The sequence below is a fragment of the Ursus arctos genome, unplaced genomic scaffold (assembly GCF_023065955.2).
Source record: "Ursus arctos isolate Adak ecotype North America unplaced genomic scaffold, UrsArc2.0 scaffold_18, whole genome shotgun sequence".
In the NCBI taxonomy this organism is placed as follows: Eukaryota; Metazoa; Chordata; class Mammalia; order Carnivora; family Ursidae; genus Ursus; species Ursus arctos.
Genome location: NW_026622852.1, coordinates 1,626,496 through 1,646,905, shown reverse-complemented (window position 1 = coordinate 1,646,905; position 20,410 = coordinate 1,626,496). Strand labels below are relative to the sequence as shown.

Sequence of the window (20,410 nt, the reverse complement as noted above, 5' to 3'; positions counted from 1 at the left end):
ATAACCAAATACCACAAACTGGTGGCTTAAACAACAGAAATTTATGTTCTCATAGTTTGTAGGCTGGAAATCCAAGATCAAGGTGTCGGCAGGTTTGATTTCTCCTGAGGCCTCTCTTCGTGGCTTGCAGATGGCCACCTAGTTGTTTTGTCTTCACATGGTCTTTCCTCTGTGCACGTGCATTCCTGGTGTCTTTCCTTCTTAAAAGAATATTGGTCATATTGAATTAGGGTACCACCCGTATGACCTATTTTACCTTAATTCTTTAAAGGTCCTATCTCCAAATACAATCATATTGGGGGTTAGGACTTCAACACTTGAATTTGGGGGGAGGGGGACACAATTCAGTTCATGGGATATTGCCATTCTCATGAACTTGAAATTCTATCATTACCTACTTTCCTTTTAAGATTACAACTCACTGCTAGTTGTAAACAGCAAAATACCCTAAGTAAAGGATGAATTGCTATTGGAAAAACACTTGAAACTAATTTAGGGATTTTAAAATTTAGTTCATCCAGGTAGAACCTCAGATTGCTAGGAGCTAAATGAATTATAACCACATGTTGAATATTAATCTTAGAAAATTCAGTTATCTAAGATGGTATTAAAATCACTGGCAAAAATAACAGTGGTGAGAAAGAATACAATGATCTGATCTTTTCCAGTTTGCAGATTTAAGATAATCTAGATGAGTTTTTTTCAGAGCTTTTCTCTTTTTAATTTTTTTAATTTTAAAACTTCTTATTTATGTATTTATTTTATAAGGTTCCATTAGCCATCACTAGTTTTTGATGCAGCTTTCAATGATTCATTTGTTGTGTATAACACCCAGTACTCATCACAACACGTGCCCTCTTTACCTGGTCACCCCATTCCCCCACCCCCTCCCTTCTATAACCCTCAATTTATTTCCCGGAGTCCAGAGCATCTCATGGTCGTCTTCCTCTCTGATTTCTTCCCGTTCAGTTTTCCTTCCCTTTCCATATGGTTCTCTGAGCTATTCCTTATATTCCACATATTAGTGAAACCATATGATAATTGTGTTTCTCTGATTGACTTATTTCACTTAGCATAATACCCTCCAGTGTTTTTCCCTTTTTTTAAAAAAAGGATTTATTTATTTATTTGAGAGCAAGAGAGAGAGTGAGCCAGGGGGGGATGGAGTAGAGGGAGAGAGAGAATCCCCAAGCATACTCCCCGCTAAGTGCGGAACCTGTCCGCGGGCTCGATCTCATGACCCAGAGATCATGACCTGATCCAAAATCAAGAGTTGGCCTCTTAACCAAATGAGCCACCCAGGTACCCCCAGAGCTTTTTCCTTTTAATGAATCATACTAAATTTTAAAATAGCCAAAGTAAAGAGTTTTGCTTTCCAAAACTAAATATTTAAGGTGCAACATTTTTCCTTAAAAAAGCAAAGAATCCCAAAACGTAAATTAATAAGTTCTAAAAATTTGTAGTGAGAAAAGAAAGAGCTTTGTATATATAACCTAAAGAAATAGAAGTGATCTATATGTTTGTCTTAAGAATAGTTACTCTTTTTAGAAAAAGAGGAAAGACTATCGAGATAAATCATTTTGAAAGATGATTGTTGTTCTGATTTGGCTTTCCTACTTTTAAAATAAACATGGCGCAGATGCAAAAAAAGAAGCCTGTGGTTTTTCTGCAAATCTGGAGTGGCTCTTGTGTTTTGGTGTGCTTGTTCTCAGAGAAATTCTTCCAATTTTGGAAGTCCAAACCCTTAATTAGGACTTAAAATATGATATTATGGTCATATGAAGTTATAGATATAAAAGACATTTTTAATTTACTTTTAAAATTAAAGTCAGAAAAATTTACAATCTGTTCCTTTTTGCAAGCACCTATAACCATAGGTTTTATCCACTGTAAATATCTTAATTTTCCTTGAAAGTCCTGGTAAGATTTTTTTGTTCTTGCTGCTTAATGATGTTTTCTGAGAGAAAAGAAATGTTTATATAATTGTATACCTAACTTTAATAGTTTCTAGAATAGCTCATGAAAATCAACAAAAAAAGTCTTTTCCCCTCTGACATTGGTAAATAAATACCCTTCGATGATATAAAGCAGTGATACAAATCTATTGCAATATCCACAGAAACCCCATTGTGATAAGTTGCTTTCTAAAGATTGTGGTACTTTGCTTGTTAGGAGAAAATTTAGAGAACAGTGTTGTAGTTTCTATTGAGGCCCACAAAGATAAATATGGTTTTAAGTAGTCAAAGAATCAGAATTGGCCAATTTTAAAACATCAAAAATTATTATCTTTCTGAGCCCCAAACTTTTTTATTTGTCTTTTATTATTTTTAATACCTAGGTAATACATATACATTGTAGAAATTAGGGAAACTTTCTTAAATTTCTTCCATCTTCTAGAGAAAACCACGATGAATTTTTTAATATAAATACTCTAGATATTTTTCCATGTGTATGTAACTTTTACTCAACACTTAACAGAATAACCTGAACAATGTTTCCTTGTTACCGTATGTAGATTTTGGTATTTTTGATGGTTCTGGATAATATTCCATTGAATGGATAACATGTTTAACAAACTCCCATTGATGGATATTTGGGAAGTCTCTAAGTTTTGCTAGTATAATCAATGCATACATGAACACACACACACATATACACCTATCTATAGCTATATCTATATATTTATATATCTATACCTATCTATCATTATGATAAGTGATAAATGATATTTCTAGTTCCTAGATATATATTTACTGGATTGAAGAGCATGCATATTTTGACAGATAGAAGCCCTCTTAACCAAAGAAATAAAAACTGATAAATGCCCTATTAATCAAAATAGGTGGCTAAAGAGGGGAATCATAAAAATATTATATATATACACACACACACACATATACATATAAAATATATATAAACATATACATATATCTTAGGCATTTTATTTTTACTTAAAAAATATAAGGGCATATTCATAATTTAGATGAAATTTTAAAATTTCTTTTTAAGACTAAGGAATTTATTGTTGTTGACAATGATACCCATGATTAAAGTTCCATGTAATCTTTCTTGGATAAATGACATGCGCAATGAGTTGTTTAGGCTTTTTAGTTTCCCTTTTTTTAAAGTGGAGCAAGAACTGAAAAAATGTATACTCTTTCACCAATCTTTTGCTCCTAATTTGACATTTGTATGTGTGTGATGTGCCTTTAGAATCTATCCAAAGCATTAAATTAGTTTTTCCCTGAAACATCTCTTTTTCTTTTCTTTTATGTAATACTGATTAAGTAACATGATTATAAAACAAGTACAATTGAAGCCCTCAGTTTGTAGAAGAGGACACGTATTGTATGGTGCCCTGGGTGTTATACGCAAGTAATGAATCATGGAACTTTGCATCAGAAACCAGGGATGTACTGTATGGTGACTAACATAATATAATAATAAAAAAAAGTACAATTGACATAAAAGTATTTTTTTAAAAACCAAACCACTGGCTTTTGAAAAGCAGAAAACTCAAAATGTCAAGAGCAGATCAAAGAGTAGATTACTAGGACTAGTTACTAAAGGACTCAATGGGTCCTGGCCAGCAGTGTGTTTTATAGAATCAGTAAAGTGTCAGTTTAATAATTTAGTTAATTCAGGATTGGTTGAGAGAGTTTCTACTAAATTGCCTTTCAGTAAAGTACCACTGACTTGCTCTCTTTCAGCAGTGTATGAGGTGTTTGTCTCCTTCCACTCAGGTTCTCAAACTTTAGTGGCCATAAGAATCACTTGGACAGGGGTGCCTGGGTGGCTCAATCAGTCAAGCATCTGCCTTCAGCTTAGGTCATGATCCCAGGGTTCTGGGATTGAGCCCTACATCAGGCCCGCTGCTGAGCAGGGAGTTTGCTTCTCCCTCTCCCGCTCCCTCTGCTTGTGCTCTGTCTCTCCCTCTGTCAAATAAACAAACAAACAAACAAACAAAAATAAGAATCACTTGGACAGCTTGTTAAAAATGCAGATTCTTGACACAGCATTCTAATAGATTCTGATTTGGGGCAAGTCCCAAGAATCTGCAAAATATCAACCAAGGTGATCAGGTCAAAATATTTAATTCAAGGATGAGATTCTATGATTCTCATTAACCCACAGACAGTCTTCTAACAAAATTTGGTTAAGGTAACAATATTACCCATTTAGGTCATTTCACCTCCTTGATCCAACCTATTAATTCTAGAGAGAGAACTTTTAGGAAAAGAATTTTCTTGGTCGAGCTATTCTATGACAGAGATTTTGACAATCTAAATATTCAGATTTATTTTTGAAAAATCAAAACTAGATATTTGAAAAGTCTAAATGGGTCTTAGCAGTAGGGGTAGATCCTCTAAAGCACACCAGGTAGGATTTTTCATAGTTGGATTAGGATTCAGAGGTGACTCAGCTTCTTTTTTTTTTTAATTTTAAAATTTGAGTATAGTTGACATACAATATTATATTAGTTTCAGGTGTACCAACATAGTGATTCAAGTTCTCTATATGTTATACTGTGCTCATCATAAGTGTAGCTGTCATCATACCAATATCATTGACTGTATTCCCTATGGTGTGATTTATTCATTCCATAACTGGAAGCCTGTATCTCTCATCCCTGCACCCAATTTGCTCATCACCCCTCTCTTCCCTCTTTCTTTTTTTTTTTTAAAGATTTTATTTATTTATGTGGCAGAGAGACAGCCAGCGAGAGAGGAAACACAAGCAGGGGGAGTGGGAGAGGAAGAAGCAGGCTCCCAGTGGAGGAGCCTGATGCGGGGCTCGATCCCATAATGCCGGGATCACGCCCTGAACCAAAGGCAGACGCTTAACCGCTGTGCCACCCAGGCGCCCCTCTTCCCTCTTTCTGACAATTATCAGTTTGTTCTCTGTATTTATAGGTCTGATTCTGCTTTTTATTTGTTTATTCATTTGTTTTATTTTTTAGATTCCATATATGAATGAATTCATATGGCTTTTGTATTTCTCAGTCTGACTTATTTCACTTAACATAATACCGTTTAGGTCCATCCATATTGTCACAAATAGCAAGACTTCATCCTTTTTCAGGACTGTGTAATACTTTGTTTCATATACAGATAAATATTTGTATCTCACATCTTCTTTATCCATTCATCTATCAGTGGACACTTAGGGTGCTTCCATAGCCTGTCTATTGTAAATAATGCTGCCATAAACACAGGGGTACATATATCTTTTCAAATTACTGTTTTTGTTTTCTTTAGGTAAATACCCAGTAATAGAATTATTGGATCATATAGAATTTCTATTTTTGACTTTTTGAGGAACCCCGTACTGTTTTCATAGTGACTGTGCCAGCTTACACTCCCACCAATAGTGCATGAGCATTCTTTTTTCTCCACATCCTCGCCAACACTTGCTATTTCTTGTCTTTTTGATTTTAGCCATTATGACAGATGTGGTAACTCAGATTCTTGCCTATATATTAAACAGTTTCATAGGGGCAACTTCACCTTAGTTTTTTACCCACGTCACTTTGCCATTAAATGGAATTTAAATAAACCTACAGCCAGGTAACGAAGGAATTTGTTCTCTAAAAACCTTGTCTCTTATAAGCCAATGATACTAAAACCTAAATTTATTTCTTTTTATTTTTTTTATTTAAAAATTTTTTATTTATTAATTTTAAAATTCCAGTATTATTATAAAACCTGAATTTATAATAAGGAGGTAATGCTCATTATTTCCTAAAACAACAGCAACAACAAAATACTCAATTTTTTTTGACAATAGAAAACCACACTTAATTTATTAACACTGTTAAGGGTTTAGGCACTTCATTAATCTTGACTAAATTACAGTGTAGCCACCTAGTGTCTTGCAGAGAAGGGGGCCATGAGGGGATTTTTATCAGGTTTTTTGCTATTTTTCAGGCTTGAGAGGTGGTATTCAGCTGCAAAGGATGATGATTTTCATACTGGAATGAATGTTTCTGAACTTTTCTTGCCAACTTAGGGCCCTAGGACACAGAGCTTGGAGAGCCACGGCTGGCCTGATGGATATTAGAAAGAGAATGTCCAGAGGTGAAGTAATAGTTGAAATTTGAAGAGACTATCTGTGGCTCTAGGAAGCTGAAGCAGGAGTCTTATTTTAAGGTACCCGAGGCTTTCATCTGTGAGTCAGGCAGGAAGTGTTAAAGGCCTCAGCTTCCTCAGACAAGTGAGGGAGCAAATCTACGTGAGCATCAGGCTGGAAGTCCAGGGCTCCACTGATCCATTCAAGCCCACAGGTTCCATGGTTCCTGGCTGCTTGTCACAGTAACTCTAAGGCCTTGTCTGATCCAACTGGAACCAGTGGATGTCCAGGGGAATGAGGACGTGCAGGAGCATTAATATTGTATAGGCAAACACAGCTAAAGGAAGATAGGAAACAGGAAGGAATCAGCAGATAAAATGCCCACCCTTTCTAACAGAAGATTTCAAGACAGAGGGGCTCCATATGGCTTTATCTAGAGGGGTCCTGTGACACTGAGCAGTCAGTCCATTGCTAGGGCCAGTTTAATAATGCACTATTGTGACTAACATAATATAATAAAAAACATTAAAAAAATAAAGAGGGCACATGAAAAAAAATGCACTATTGTGTTTGTCTTCTCTCCTTTTTTTTTTTTTTCACTCTTGCCTTCCCGAGATTATACTCTCCAATAACACATTAGCACAAAAGCTTCACTTCAGGCTCAGTTTGTTGTTGTTGTTGTTGTTGTTTTGTTTTTAAATTGAGGCTAAGAAAATGGATTCTAGGATAGCCCTAAAAAGAAAACTCTCAGGATGGAATTTTGGAGGTGGGTTACCTACCTGACTAAAGGCAATAGAGACCCCACTGCTGGTGGTAAGTGGGAGGATAATGACCTCTGGCAGTGAAATCACAATTAATGAAGTTTTGCCTGTGGTTACTTGGGAGGAGATGCAAGGTAGAAGGCAAGGCATTCTGAGATCATTATGTGGAAAATAATAATTATAAGATTTGTCACATGGTGTGACTGCCTTTGATGGCAGTAGAAATCTTATATAAAGAAAATGATACTTTCCTCAGCTTCCACTAAGGTGCTCGGTCCTTCTGAGGAAGCTAAGTTGGCATTGGGGCCAGGCAACTAGCACTGAGCCTGGCAGTGCCCACTCAGCATTTGCCTGCATCATGGCCTCTGTCTAGGAGCTCGCCTGTGTCTTCTTGGCCCCCATTGTGCATGATGATGAGGTGACAGTCATGGAGGTTAAGATCAATGCCCTCATTAAAGCAGAGGGTGTGTGTAAATGCTGAACTTTTCTGGCTGGGCTTGTTCGCAAAGGCCCTGGTCAATGTCAACATCAGGAACCTCGTCTGCAACGTAGGGGCTGGTGGACCTGACCCAGACACTGGTGCTACCCTAGCAGGAGGTCCTGCTCCCTCCACCACTGCTGCCCCAGCTGAGGAGAAGAAAGTAGAAGCAAAAAAGAAGAATCAGAGGAGTCTGATGATGACATGGGTTTTGGTCTTTGGACTAAACCTCTTCTGTAAAGTGTTTAATAAATAGCTGAACTCTTAGGCACTTGGGTGGCTTAGTTGATTAAGTATCTGCCTTCAGCTCAGGTCATGATCCCAGGATCCTGGGATCAAGCCCTGCGTCGGGGTGCCTGCTTGGCAGGGTGTCTGCTTCTCCCTCTGACCCTCCCCCCCCAATTGTGTGCTCTCTCTCTCTCTCTTTCTCAAATAAATAAATAAAATCTTTAAAAAAATAAATAGCTGAACTCTTAAAAAAGGGGGTTCGCCTGGGTGGCTCAGTCAGTTGAGCACCAACTCTTAGTTTTGGCTCAGGTCATGAGTTTGAGCCCCAAGTTGGGCTCTGTGCTGGGCATGGAGCCTGCTTAAGATTCTCCCTCTTTCTCTCCCTCTGCCCCTCCCCCACCCTCCCTCTCCCTAAAAAAGAAAAGAAAAGAAAATGATATACTCAGGGCAGCTTAATGTCATATTTAAGGGATCCTCTGAAAACCAGAGGGGTCAGTGGCAGTCTGGCCTCAGGGTAGACTGGTTTGAAAATCAGATCCAGATCCTAATTATAAGGACAGTAGAGATGTAGAGGAAATTAAATTTGTAACTTCTATGTATATATACTATATTAAAACCAGGACCCGGATGGGGAAGAGGGCACAAAAGATCTGTGATGAGGCTATTGGAATGGATAGACCCAAGAACACTGAACTAAAAAATTCCCTGGAATATTCCTGGGCCAGTGGAATCCACTTGTTTTCTTTGCCAAAGAAAACACCCTCCCCTTTCCTAGAGTTTGTACAATGGCCTCACTCGAAGCAGGTGCTAATAAGATGATATTTGTTCTGTTTTAAAGCTGCCTCTGCCACAACTCATTGCCTCTGGGCCAATAACCAGGATCACATTTCAGCACAGCCTGAGAGGAAAGGTACAGTCCCTGCTTAGGGAAGAAATAGACTACCTATTAAACAAATGACAGAATCTGGCCATTATATATCAGCAGGGAACAAGGGAACATGTATAGAAGTGGATTTTGAGGATATCGGATATCAGAGGATATCAAGGGACTATAAGTCTTGGTGGAATTCACAGGTATGGGTGTATCTTCTATAACTCAGGATTCAATGTTCCAGCACCTAGAGTTGCTCTAAACACACTGTCAGTTTGGCTCCTTGAAATTTGGTCATGACAGTGGCTTAGAGTATGTGGGGTGAAGTTGCCAGTTGTCTTGGCATTATATTGAGCAATGAAGACATGGATCAGGGAAGCAGGAATGTTAGAATGGATTTACTGTATATAACCTGAAGATCTGTCACTGATTCTAAGTTCCCTGGAAGGACTCATAGTTCACTCCTATCTTGGAGGCAATAGGAAATATACTAGTGCTGGGTATGCCAGTTTCTTTAGGAAGCTTAGTGATGCCTGCTCGCTGCAGGCGATGACTGAAGATGTGGCATGGAAATTAGGTCATCTAATATAAATGAGGACAATGGGACAATGACAGAGACCAGTGGCAGGACTTAATTCTCAGAGGCAAGATGGGCATAATTAATGCAATGGGCATCAAAGTCAGAATAGCAGTTAGAGTGCCTTGACTTACATGGATCTAGCAATTTTAAGGGTAAGACACATGGAGAACTGATTAGGCATTGCTTGATTTGGATAATAGAAAATTAAGAGCTGGAAATCTGACATCAGTGCTACAGTGAAAACTCACCCAATTTCTAGAACTAAATAGACCCAGAGTCCATTGACTGAAGGGGAGACCAGGTTTCCTTGAGGAAGAACCTAGCAATGCCACAAGGGTATATAGGACAAATATTCTTCTTATCCTTCCCTAAGGGGACCTTTGGTCATTTACCAGTGTGCCAGGGAAAAGGGCAATAACCAGGCATTCCAAATAGGTATGAAGTCTGAGCTGGCATTAGCATTCATATCGAGAGGCCCAAAATACCATCCTATCTTCCAATTAAATGGGAGTTGTGATAGCCAGAAGATAAGTGCAGTATTAGTCCATTCAGTCCAATTCAGAACTTTTGTATGACTTTCTTGTATTATGTAGATTAAGGGCCATTATTTTCAGAAAGGCCAAGTGACAGTGCCAGAAACTGACTACCCCCTCAGTAAAAAATGTAAATTATAAATACTGCCTTATCCCAGAAAGAATTGCAATGATTTGCACCACTATCAGACTTGAAGGATGTGGGGGTTGTGGTCCCCACTGTATTTCCTTTCAATTCACCTCTCTATTCTCTCAAAACTGAGGGATGTTGGTGGATGGTGGTGGACCATCATACATCCAGTAGTGGCAGTCTCAGTCATGGCTTGTGGGCAGGATATGGTTATCTTTACAGAAGTACATTAATTTATCCTCTGGCATCTGTCATGTGGGTATTGGTGTAGTGAATGCTTGTCTTTCAATCCTCAACTGTAGGGAGCATCAAAATTTGTTTGCCTTTATAGGGTAGGAACAGCATGGAGTTAATGCCCTATGCGGCAAACTTTTACTTATGGGAAAGGGGAGGTGAAAAAAAAAAAACCTGAAAGATAAATTGCCTGCCCTCCAAAGATTCCAAATGCAGTAATTCCAAAATGCCTTTCTGGAGATACCTCACATTACCAAAGAACTTGTTAAGTCTCTTTTGTAAATATGACCAGCTCAGCAAATACACAAAAGATTGTATTACCTTTTTGTCCTTCCTTGCCTCATTTACCTTTTCCCTTTGTTCTTGCCTTTCTGGGACTGAATCACCAGGGAAGAATTAGCACAGTTTTTCTTCATGTTGTTTTCTAAGAATCTGAGCTAAGAAAATGACCCTTCACACTCTACTTACCCAACACCAACTAGTTGAACTTAGAAAGGGAAACATAAATGTGTAGATAAGCACATGTTAGTTTTGAAAGACAGCTGCTCTCCATTATTTCTACGAAAATTAATGGAGAAGATGAAGTAAAAGTCAAATAGATTGTTTTAAAAGTTAACTACAGATTGCATTTAAAAATATTTGTACAATAAAGGGGTGCTTGGGTGGCTCAGTCGGTTAAGCAACTGACTCTTGATTTTGGCTCAGGTCATGATCTCAGAGTTCTGAGATGGAGCCCTGTGTTGGGCTCTGAACTCAACAGGAAGTTGGCTTGAGATTCTCTCTCTCCCTCTCCCTCTGCACCCCCCAACTCTCATTCTCTAAAATATATAAATAAATCTTTAAAAAAGATTTACACAATAGAGATATAAATTCTATTTACCTCTGTAATAACTGGCCAGCTTAGACTATAAATTAACTTACTACTCATTAATAAAATTGATATCCCTTGGAGCTATAGACCTTCTGAATAGCTGTATAGCATCCGATCATTTTTATTTATGTTTATCATTTAGTTTGTGTCAGCAAGCCAATGTCTATGAGCAACTCTTTTAAGATTGCAAGTACTGAATATTCTAATCTCTGCACCAGAATCCAAGTATGGTTGACAGTCTGATTTGAAAAACATTTTAAAGAGACAGTTTTGACCATCAGTAATAAAGGTTGTGTTGTAGCATTAGTTTGCAGTGGACTATGAAATGCTGGATTTAATCCTCAAACATAGGCACTGAGTTTATTGGAAGACTAGGAGCAAGTTCCTGAAGTTTCATCAAAAGAGACAAAAATAAAGGTGTCTTGACGGGAACTTGAGCTCTGAGGTTCCCTGCCTTTCTGGTTTAACAAAGTCTTAATAAGTTGACCTTCAGGGCACAGTTTCAAAGGCACTGCTTTTAATTTAACCCTTTTTTTCTGGATAGACCTAACCAAGCATGTTATCTAATAATTATTTTCAATGTCACTGTACTCCGTGATATGCTGCGTACCAGTCTCTACAGATGTACATATCTGTGGGAGTGACTGCCTCAGGAGGTAGACCTGGGAAAGAGGTCCTTGCAGACTCTAGGAGCAGGCTTGATGCTCTTAGGACAAAACTTTCTCTGGTCCCAGCAATTTCTTGTGTGATTTAGAACGATGGGAGGTACTATGTCTTAGTAGGCAAGTCTCTTGACCTGTGGACCTCATTCTATAGGGAGGTGCATGGATGGAGGAAGGCTAGACAGGCCCCTATAAAGTACAGGATTTGAGGCAGGGCCGGGGTCTATGGGTGATATGGAAAGTTGGCATGATCAAGGAAAAAAAGACAGGTGAAGCTGGAAAGAGGTAAACATGAGAGGCTGTGGTAATAGGAGGAGATTGATGAGATAAGCCTTGAAGATCATGACAGGGCATTTAGATTTTTGTTTTATTGGCATGCTTATTTGCCAGTTGGACTGCATTAGGTCTGCAGAGCCTTAAGTAAGAACTGATTATGACCTTGTCTGAGGCTTATCTGCAAAACTTTGGGACAGGAGACTTTGTGAAAGAAAGGGCCTGAAATTTCAGCCAGTCTGTGGTGAAGCAGAGGTCAAAGTAAACCAAAGTATTCAGACGGAGCCAAGGTAATATCATAGCACGGAGCAAGGAGATTTTCATAATATAAGTCACCATGTATATCCCAGGGACTGGAACTAGAAACAAGGCCTATTTTAACTCACCTAAGAGCTAGGTAGGAGACAGAAAGCTATGCTTTGCTATGAAGCTGACAAATGTTTATGTTTCATATTGTCTTGGTTTTACTTACAAATACCCTGAGGTTCTTTACAGCAGTGTCCTTGGACCTTTCTTTTCTTTCTACCTTCCTATAAACTGAACCCCAGTTTGCCTGAACCTCAAATCCTGGTTCTGCAATCCCAGCCTTTGGCCTTTGGGTTAAGTATTAGCTCTTTGTCTTGCCAACTTTCCAATGTAAGCTTTCCCTAATAGAGTCTGACTTACCTGGCCTGTCTGGCCTCCTGATGCCACATGGCAAACACTGTTCCAGTCTGACCACTTGCAATCTAACTTCTGCCCTAGCTAGAACAACCTCTGCCTCCCAGCAAGGAGAAATTAAGCATTTTGTTATGAACCACCAGATTCAGAGCACCTGCTTGGTTGCCCTGGCAACAAGGCAATGGCTCTGTTTTTCTCTAGTCCCCGGGCTTGGAGAATATGACAGTACAGAAGTAAAATTCAGAGCCCCAAGGACAGGTTCCTGTTGGGTCCACCCAGTCAGTGGAGGGTTGGGATGCAGATACAGACCCTGCTTTCACAGACCGGGGCTAGCAGCTGCTGTAGGCAGCTAGGCTCATCCTTATTTACCCATCCAGAGAAATGTAGAGGCAACTCAGCCGAACTCTCTGAAATCAAGCAGTCATTATGATTCACTGACTATCCAAAGCTTTGGTTGAAAACTGGTGGAGGTGGGTGGTGCTAGGTGCAAACTGATTTCATTTCTAACATACTGCATTTTAAAAGATGTGGAGGGTGATAGCTCTGCTCCTGAAGCCCAGAAGCCATGTCCAGAGGGGGAGCCGACTGATATTGCTTACTTGCTAGGAGGAAGAACTGACACCTCTAGAGATTTATGGGCTACTCTGGAGGAAATGAGGTGGGGATGATCCAAACTTCCACCACAATTTAGCCACAGCCTCAAGAGAGGACTATGTAATAAGCTAGCTCAGGTCACCAGGCTCGCGCCTTTCAATATTAACAAGCTTCTGTACAAGGTTGGAAATGGGACTAGCACACACTATGTCTCTCTGTCTCTCGGATGGTAACAGGGCTACTTTCCCAAGGTGTGCGCATGTGTGTATGCACATGTGTGTACGTGTTCATACCTGTCCCCCTCTGTTTGCCAGCTACCCCAAGTAAGGCACCTCTATCCCCATTATACATCATGCCTATTTTTATGCAGACTGCATTATTCCTATTCTACTTCTAAAAATACTTGCTTAAAGATCATCTATTGCACAGAAAGTATAGATTAATTTTAAGGATTTGTTATTGGCAATTAATATTCAAGAACACTGCCTCTGGTAAGTGCCCTCCTTCATACAGAGAAAATCTTTGGGAATGTTTTATACATGATGCTTGCATTATTTTTTTAAAGATTTTATTTATTTATTTGAGAGAGAGAGAGACCACATGCATGCACACACACATGAGTAGGGGGAGGGACAAAGGGAGAAGGAGAAGCAGACTCCCCGCTGAGCAGCGGGCCTGATGCAGGGCTCAATCCCAGGACCCTGGGATCATGACCTGAGCTGAAGGCAGATGCTTAACTGACTGAGCCACCCAGGCGCCCCTGATGCTTGCACTATAAAGATGTTCCTGGATAATCCTTGGTAACAGTGACTAATGTGTAACAGTGGCAGCAGGACTTCTGCCATTTGGGAGGCAGCAGTTACCTGAGAACCTGGATCTGAGTCAGACACACCTGGATTCAAATGTCCACTCTGCCATTTACAAGCTGTAGAGACGGGCAAATTTCTTAATCTTTCTGCCTTAACTTTTTCACTTATGAAATTTCTTCCTTGGGGGGCTTTGGTGAGGATTAAAGAAGACAATAGATGTAAAGTCTTTAGAACAGCATTCAAATAAATGCATGACATGAAGGTTTACAGGAACTGTGCTTCTTAAATATTTGTAGGACATTTCTTTTTTTCCTTTTTTCTTTTTTTTAAGATGTGCCAAGATTTTATTTCTTCAAAAAGAAGAATAAACAAAATTCTAGAATTCATAATGATTATGTATAATATCAAATTGACTGCCACCAAAACAACCTAGAGCATTACCCCTTCAAGAGAAGGAGGTGCTTAAGCCTATTCATTATATTTCTAAATTCTTTAAAATTCCTAATCTCCAACATTCTATTTGCTGATTTCCAGGCTGGTTATTAATGTAGAGACTGGGCTGTTATTTTAAACAGCACCCTAAATTATTTAAGAACAATTTCTTGATACTGTACCTACTCTGACACCTCAATGTAGTAGTCAGGTCTCTTTCCATATAACAACTGTAAAATAACTGTTTGTCCAAATGAGTTGCTTCACTGAAGATTAATGGATTGTTACTGTTTTATCACAAAGCTAAATCGTGGAAGGAGCCGAGATGCCCTTCAACAGATGACTGGATTAAGAAGATGTGGTCCATATACAATGGAATATTACTCAGCCATCAAAAAGAACGATTTCTCAACATTTGCTGCAACATGGACGGCACTGGAGGAGATTATGCTAAGTGAAATAAGTCAAGCAGAGAAAGACAATTATCATATGGTTTCACTCATTTATGGAACATAAGAAATAGGAAGATTGGTAGGAGAAGGAAGGGAAGAATGAGGGCGGGTAAACAGAAGGGGGGATGAACCATGAGAGACTGTGGACTCTGGGAAACAAACTGAGGGCCTCAGAGGGGAGGGGGGTGGGGGAATGGGATAGACCAGTGATGGGTAGTAAGGAGGGCACGTATTGCATGGTGCACTGGGTGTTATATGCAAGTAATGAATCATGGAACATCGCATCAAAAACTGGGGATGTACTGTATGGGGACTAATATAACAAAATAAAAATTATTAAAATAAACAAACGAACAACCATTTTTCATTGTTATTGATTTTAATGGAAACAATGCTTTTAACATCTGTGCCTATAAACCATGAACTTTAAAATACATATTTTGCAAATGTTTTTTCTTTCCATAATATAATTTCAGAACCATACAGTTAGTACACTGCTATAAAAATCTTTTGAATAATTGTGATAATTACGAATTGAACTATATACAGCAAAACAAATCAGCCTTTGCCTTCCAAGTTGTAAATGGATTGTGGTTCTTTTAGGAAGCACTGTAACAATAAGTAAGCACAGATCAACTGGCCTTACTCATCACCACTGTTTCAGACATATGGTTACTTTTGAAAATATATAGATACCTAGATATGATAGGCAGATTAGATAGGCCATAGATACAAACATTTATATGTATATGGCTGATCTCTTGATAGAATACACAGACATGCATCCCTCTGAAATGTTCATTTTTATGTAAGGTAATAAAAAAACTAAGGGACATAAAACTCATTAGGTTACCTTGTTTATATGTGTAGGACAGGGATGATTAAATCCAGCTTTTCAGTCTGAAATACAAGATTGAGAAGTCATGACCACTGACTGAACTGATCAGTAATATTTGATTTGCATTCTGAAAATCCAGGACAAACACCCTTAAACTTCCAGTTAAACAACCATCTGAGCTAGGGATAAAGACAGGAGGGTCTCCCCAGATGGAAACTGACACTATACTGCAATTTTGAAAAAATTTAACAATTAAAGAAGGGATCTGTGTTAAAAATAACTACAAGCAAGATTTCATTTGCTTACATCTCTTTGTAGAAGGAGGCTGTTACAAAGCAAGAGAAAGAAGTCAGTGGTTCAAAAACTGTAAATTATGTTCTTTCAAAACAAAATGCTAAAGCAGTTATAATCAAAAGCTGTACAGCATTTGTTGGAAAATATTTTTCCATTAATATTGTTTAGTTCCTGGTACTTGTAGTAATAATTAAATTACAAACCATAAATATGGCATCAGTGGATATGTATTTACAAAAAATAAAGTTGTTACAAAAGGCAACTGTATACTAAATGTCGTAATTCCTGTAGAGATAACATCACATCCTCAGCCTGAAAAAATACTGAACAACAGTTTTGACCCCATTAGACAAAAATAACATTCATAAGTGTAATGCTTTCAGGAGAAGTTCAAGACATAACAGGACTTTGACATGGTTTAAGACTGTGAGAATTTAAACAATCACCACAAAGGCAAAGAATTTCCGTCAATTTAACATCACCACCAACAACAAGCCTTCTATAACTTCCTCTCAGGACAGGTGTTAAAATGAACTGAAGGAGTTTAGGAATGGAGTGTGCAGAGAGCAAGAAAAAAGAGAGGAAAACCAGTGAAAAGATTTAAGAAAAAAATCCTTCAAATGCCAAAACATATGTTCTAATCCTAAGAAAAGGGGATATCCCCAAATTTTTCTGGACAAATGCAATTAACAAGATGTAACCCTATATATATGACCTCTTGCTTTAAAACTCCGTTTCCATCTGATTGGTCTCAGTTTTCTTTTTAAAATGCATTTGATCCATTCTATGGTTAACAGTGTTTGTGTTTGTCCTCACAGGTACCATTCATTAAAATAAGGAGGAAGTTCAGGGTTGTGGCTGGTGCTAATCGGAACTGCAGAAGGAGTTTTAGCGGTATCTTTACTGTTTGCAGAAGCTATAGCTTATGGATTCATAGCCTGAACTGCCAGCAGGGGAGGAATCTGACCCTTGAGATTTATGAACCTTCATGTGCTTGTACAGGGGGCTCAGGTGCGTGTAGCACTTGTTGCATACTTGGCAGATATAAGGCTCATCTGAGGTGCGCAAATGCACATGCTTCTTGCAGTCTCTGCTGTTGGCAAAGCGTCTGTCACAGCCGTCAAATTCACATTTGAAGTATTTCTCACTTATGTGGGTCCTCTTGTGGATCTTGAGGTTCTTGGAGTGGACAAAGATCTTCCTGCAGCCCAGGGTAGGGGCACGGGAAGTGCTTCTGGCCCATATGCACTCAAACATTGTTACCCAGTTCTTACTTCATCTTGAAGGACTTGTCCTTGCAAGGGAACTCTTCCCAGTAGCAGACGTGGTTGCTCTGCTCCAGGCACCCCACATGTTCCATGGTGACATGTCTCATCAGCTCCTGCATGATGCTGAAGGTCCTGTCACAGCTCTTCTTGGGCCAGCTTAGCTGAGAGCCTCCTGGGTCCACTTGCATGAAACTGTAGGACATTTCTTATATGAAAGAATGTTAATTACCAAATCATCATATGAAAAAGCCTGTTTCATCTCTTGCTATTTTCAAATGATGTTTTTCCCCCCTCAGAAAAACAACTTGCAAGCAGGAATATTTCCATGTACTAGGGAAGTTGATTGCATTGTTTTGCTAAGGGCTCCCAAAAAGGATAGATATGATTTGGTGGCTAGCTTGCATATAAACAATGAGCTATAGCTCACATAGTAATGGCATCTTTTCAGAGCTAACTAAACTTTCCGTTTTACTAAGAAGACTGCATGAGTCATATTCTCCCCACCCTCCTTCCCTTACATGCACACACAAACTCACACACACATACACACATGCATGCATGCATACACACTCACAATTCTACGAAAACAGCTAAAATAAAATATAGTTTAGTAACCTGAATTTAGATAAACTTAATTCTCTGAGCTTCAGTGAATAAGTGCACTTTAATCAGATATACTTTAGAAGTTTTCATGATCAAAATGTCCAAAGAAGCTAAAATCAAACTTCCTTCAAATTTTTGCTTGTTCTCTTACATTTTCAAACAAGTGAGATGCCAACACTTTTGCTTTTGACTCTATAGGAATCAATGGATATGTTGGTCAGTGGCCTCAGAATCCTCAAGACCTAGCTAGAAAGGAGGAAGCATGTTTCCTTCCTTTTTTTAAAAAACACATTTCTTGATCTTTAAAATGATCAAAAGGCAATATAAGAAAGTTTTCAAGCAAAAAGGACACACAGTCTTTCCTTGTCCTATGAACATATCTTCCTCTCTCATTTGAATGTTGCATAGGCAGTCTTCATGTAAGAATGTCAGAATTCCAGCGGCCCATTTGAAGCAAGTTATGTGGAATTCAGGATGCATTCTCCTTAGAAACCATATTATGCATGGTGGTTAGCTATGTTTAACCCATAGTGCTCTGAAGTAGAGTTCCAATGGAAGTAATAGGACTTGGATGGGTGGAATTTTTACAAGGAAATGTGTTCAGGGGTCCAGCTAAGGATGCCAGGAATGGGAGACTCTTCCCTCCCTCATTATCCCCCACTTCTGAGTCTCTGTCACTTAAGGCAGGGAATCTCCCTAGGAGATGATTGGGAGGAAGATAATGAGGTATGGAGCTGGAGGCTTTCAGAGTTTGGGGACTGGGGAACGATGTGTTGTAAGAAGCTGAGAATTTTTCCTGGCTCAGTTTCAGAGCAGCTCCTGGCAGACTTCCTTTTTTCCCCTTTCTTTTCATCCAGTGATCCTAATAATTGATCCTCTTCTTTTCCCTCCATTGCCACAAATAATCTCAGAGAATCTTCAGAGAAAGATTTCTCACTGCTTATTTTGGATCAGAACAAGGAGTTCCCTCTACTTCCCTGGTCCTGAACCAAATACATAAACTTTTTCAGGTACTCTAAGGAGTTAACAACAACAAATTCACTTTGACCCCTTTTTGGTATTGCAAGTAGGTTCTGTAAGTTAATGTTAAAACCCTAGTTAATGAGAAGTCTTTTTTCACTTAAGGAACTGGTGTGAGGTTTATCCATATTTCAGGGGGAATCATAGACTTAGGCTTTAATGATAAACATTTTATCAAGACATGTGGCTGGTGGCGGTTTAGAGATGAAGAGTATGACCATGGGATTTGTATGGCACAAACAGAATAAAATGGCCGTGTGAGTAGTGCCCCCTAGTGTCAAAGAGAAGCTGTGAGGCAGGGAGGTCACTGGAAAAAGAGGTGTGTTAGAGTTACTATTCTGTTGGTCTAAATCCACTCCTGCAGGAGCCCTCTAGTCTTGGTTTGGCTGCTCAGAGACTTTTTAAAGGTAATTAAAGAGACAACATCCAGAAATGAAATCCCAGCTAAGATGCCGTCAAAAAGGACCAGAGAGAGAGATGAAACCCAGTGGCAGACAATGAGATAGGACATCAGGGAAAACAAGGCCAAAGCAAGAGATTCCGATGGGGCCCGGGGAGACTCCCAGGGGGGAGTGATGTAAGCACTTGCTTTTCTAGGCCTCTCAAGCTCTAGGAGGGAAGGAAACTTCTGAAGGCACAGAGTAGACTTGCATATCATTCCACAGATCACCACCAATCTTGCTTGGGCTAGGGGCAAGTGTGCCAACATAGAAGTGAGAAGCCTTTAAAGCATACTGGAGGCCAACATCTGAGCAGGTGAAGCAAGCAGAAGTAAAAGACACAAGGCTTAACAACCAGGAATGTGGCAGAGTTAATTGCTGGCTGCTTACATGCCCATAAGTTTTTAGGGGCTTCAAATGCCTCCTTGGTTTGGACCTAGTTTGTCTTGCTGACTCTGGCTACTTTGATCTTTTGTTGAGGTTGATATTTGCCATCATGATGACCCCATTCTATGTATAGACCAGGTTTCACTTATTGGTCCAGCCCTGTCTCCTTCCTGTCCTATGGAATTTGATGAGACATGAGGACTTTCTTCCCTCCTATCCTTTATTTATTGAGCACTTACTGTGTTCCAGACTCTACATTTGATGCTTGGGATGTAATAGTGAACAAAATGGACAAAAATCTCTTCCCTCATGGAGTTTATATTCTAGTAGAAGCGGTAGACAGCAGACAACATGAATTTATGATATATGTTAAAGACAGAAATGGAGATATGGTGGTTGAAATTGTACATAGGGTGGTCAAAAGGGGTGACTTTTGAGTAAAAATGAAGGAGATTATACAAATCTGGTAGGGCTATTATAAAAGATACCACAGACTGAGCTGATCAAATAGCAGATATTATTTTCTTACAGTTCTGGAGGTTGGCAGTCCAAGATCAAGATGCCGGTAGAGTTGGTTTCTGGCGAGACCTCTTTTCCTGGATTGCAGATGGCTCTGCCACTTAGTAGCTATAGATTTTAGAGCAAATTACTTTACCTCTTTGAGTCTTGGTTTCCTTATCTATAAAATCAGACTAACAAAAAGTCTACATCAAAGAGCTACAGTGAAGATTAAATGAGTTAAAGCATGAAATGAATTAGCATAGTTTCTGGTCCATAGTAAGTGGCATCTTATTATTCTAAATGTTTGCCTTCTTGATATTTGCAAATGACATATCTGATAAAGGGTTAGTATCCAAAATCTATTAGAACTTATCAAACTCAGCACCCAAAAAACAAATAATCCAGTTAAGAAATGGGCAGAA

At 39.0% G+C, this 20,410-nt stretch overlaps 1 pseudogene; it reads left to right on the top strand.

The window, feature by feature from the left end:
• Positions 1–7,188: 7,188 nt before the first annotated feature.
• On the top strand, positions 7,189–7,548 carry LOC113260307 (60S acidic ribosomal protein P1-like; annotated as a pseudogene).
• Positions 7,549–20,410: the final 12,862 nt, after the last annotated feature.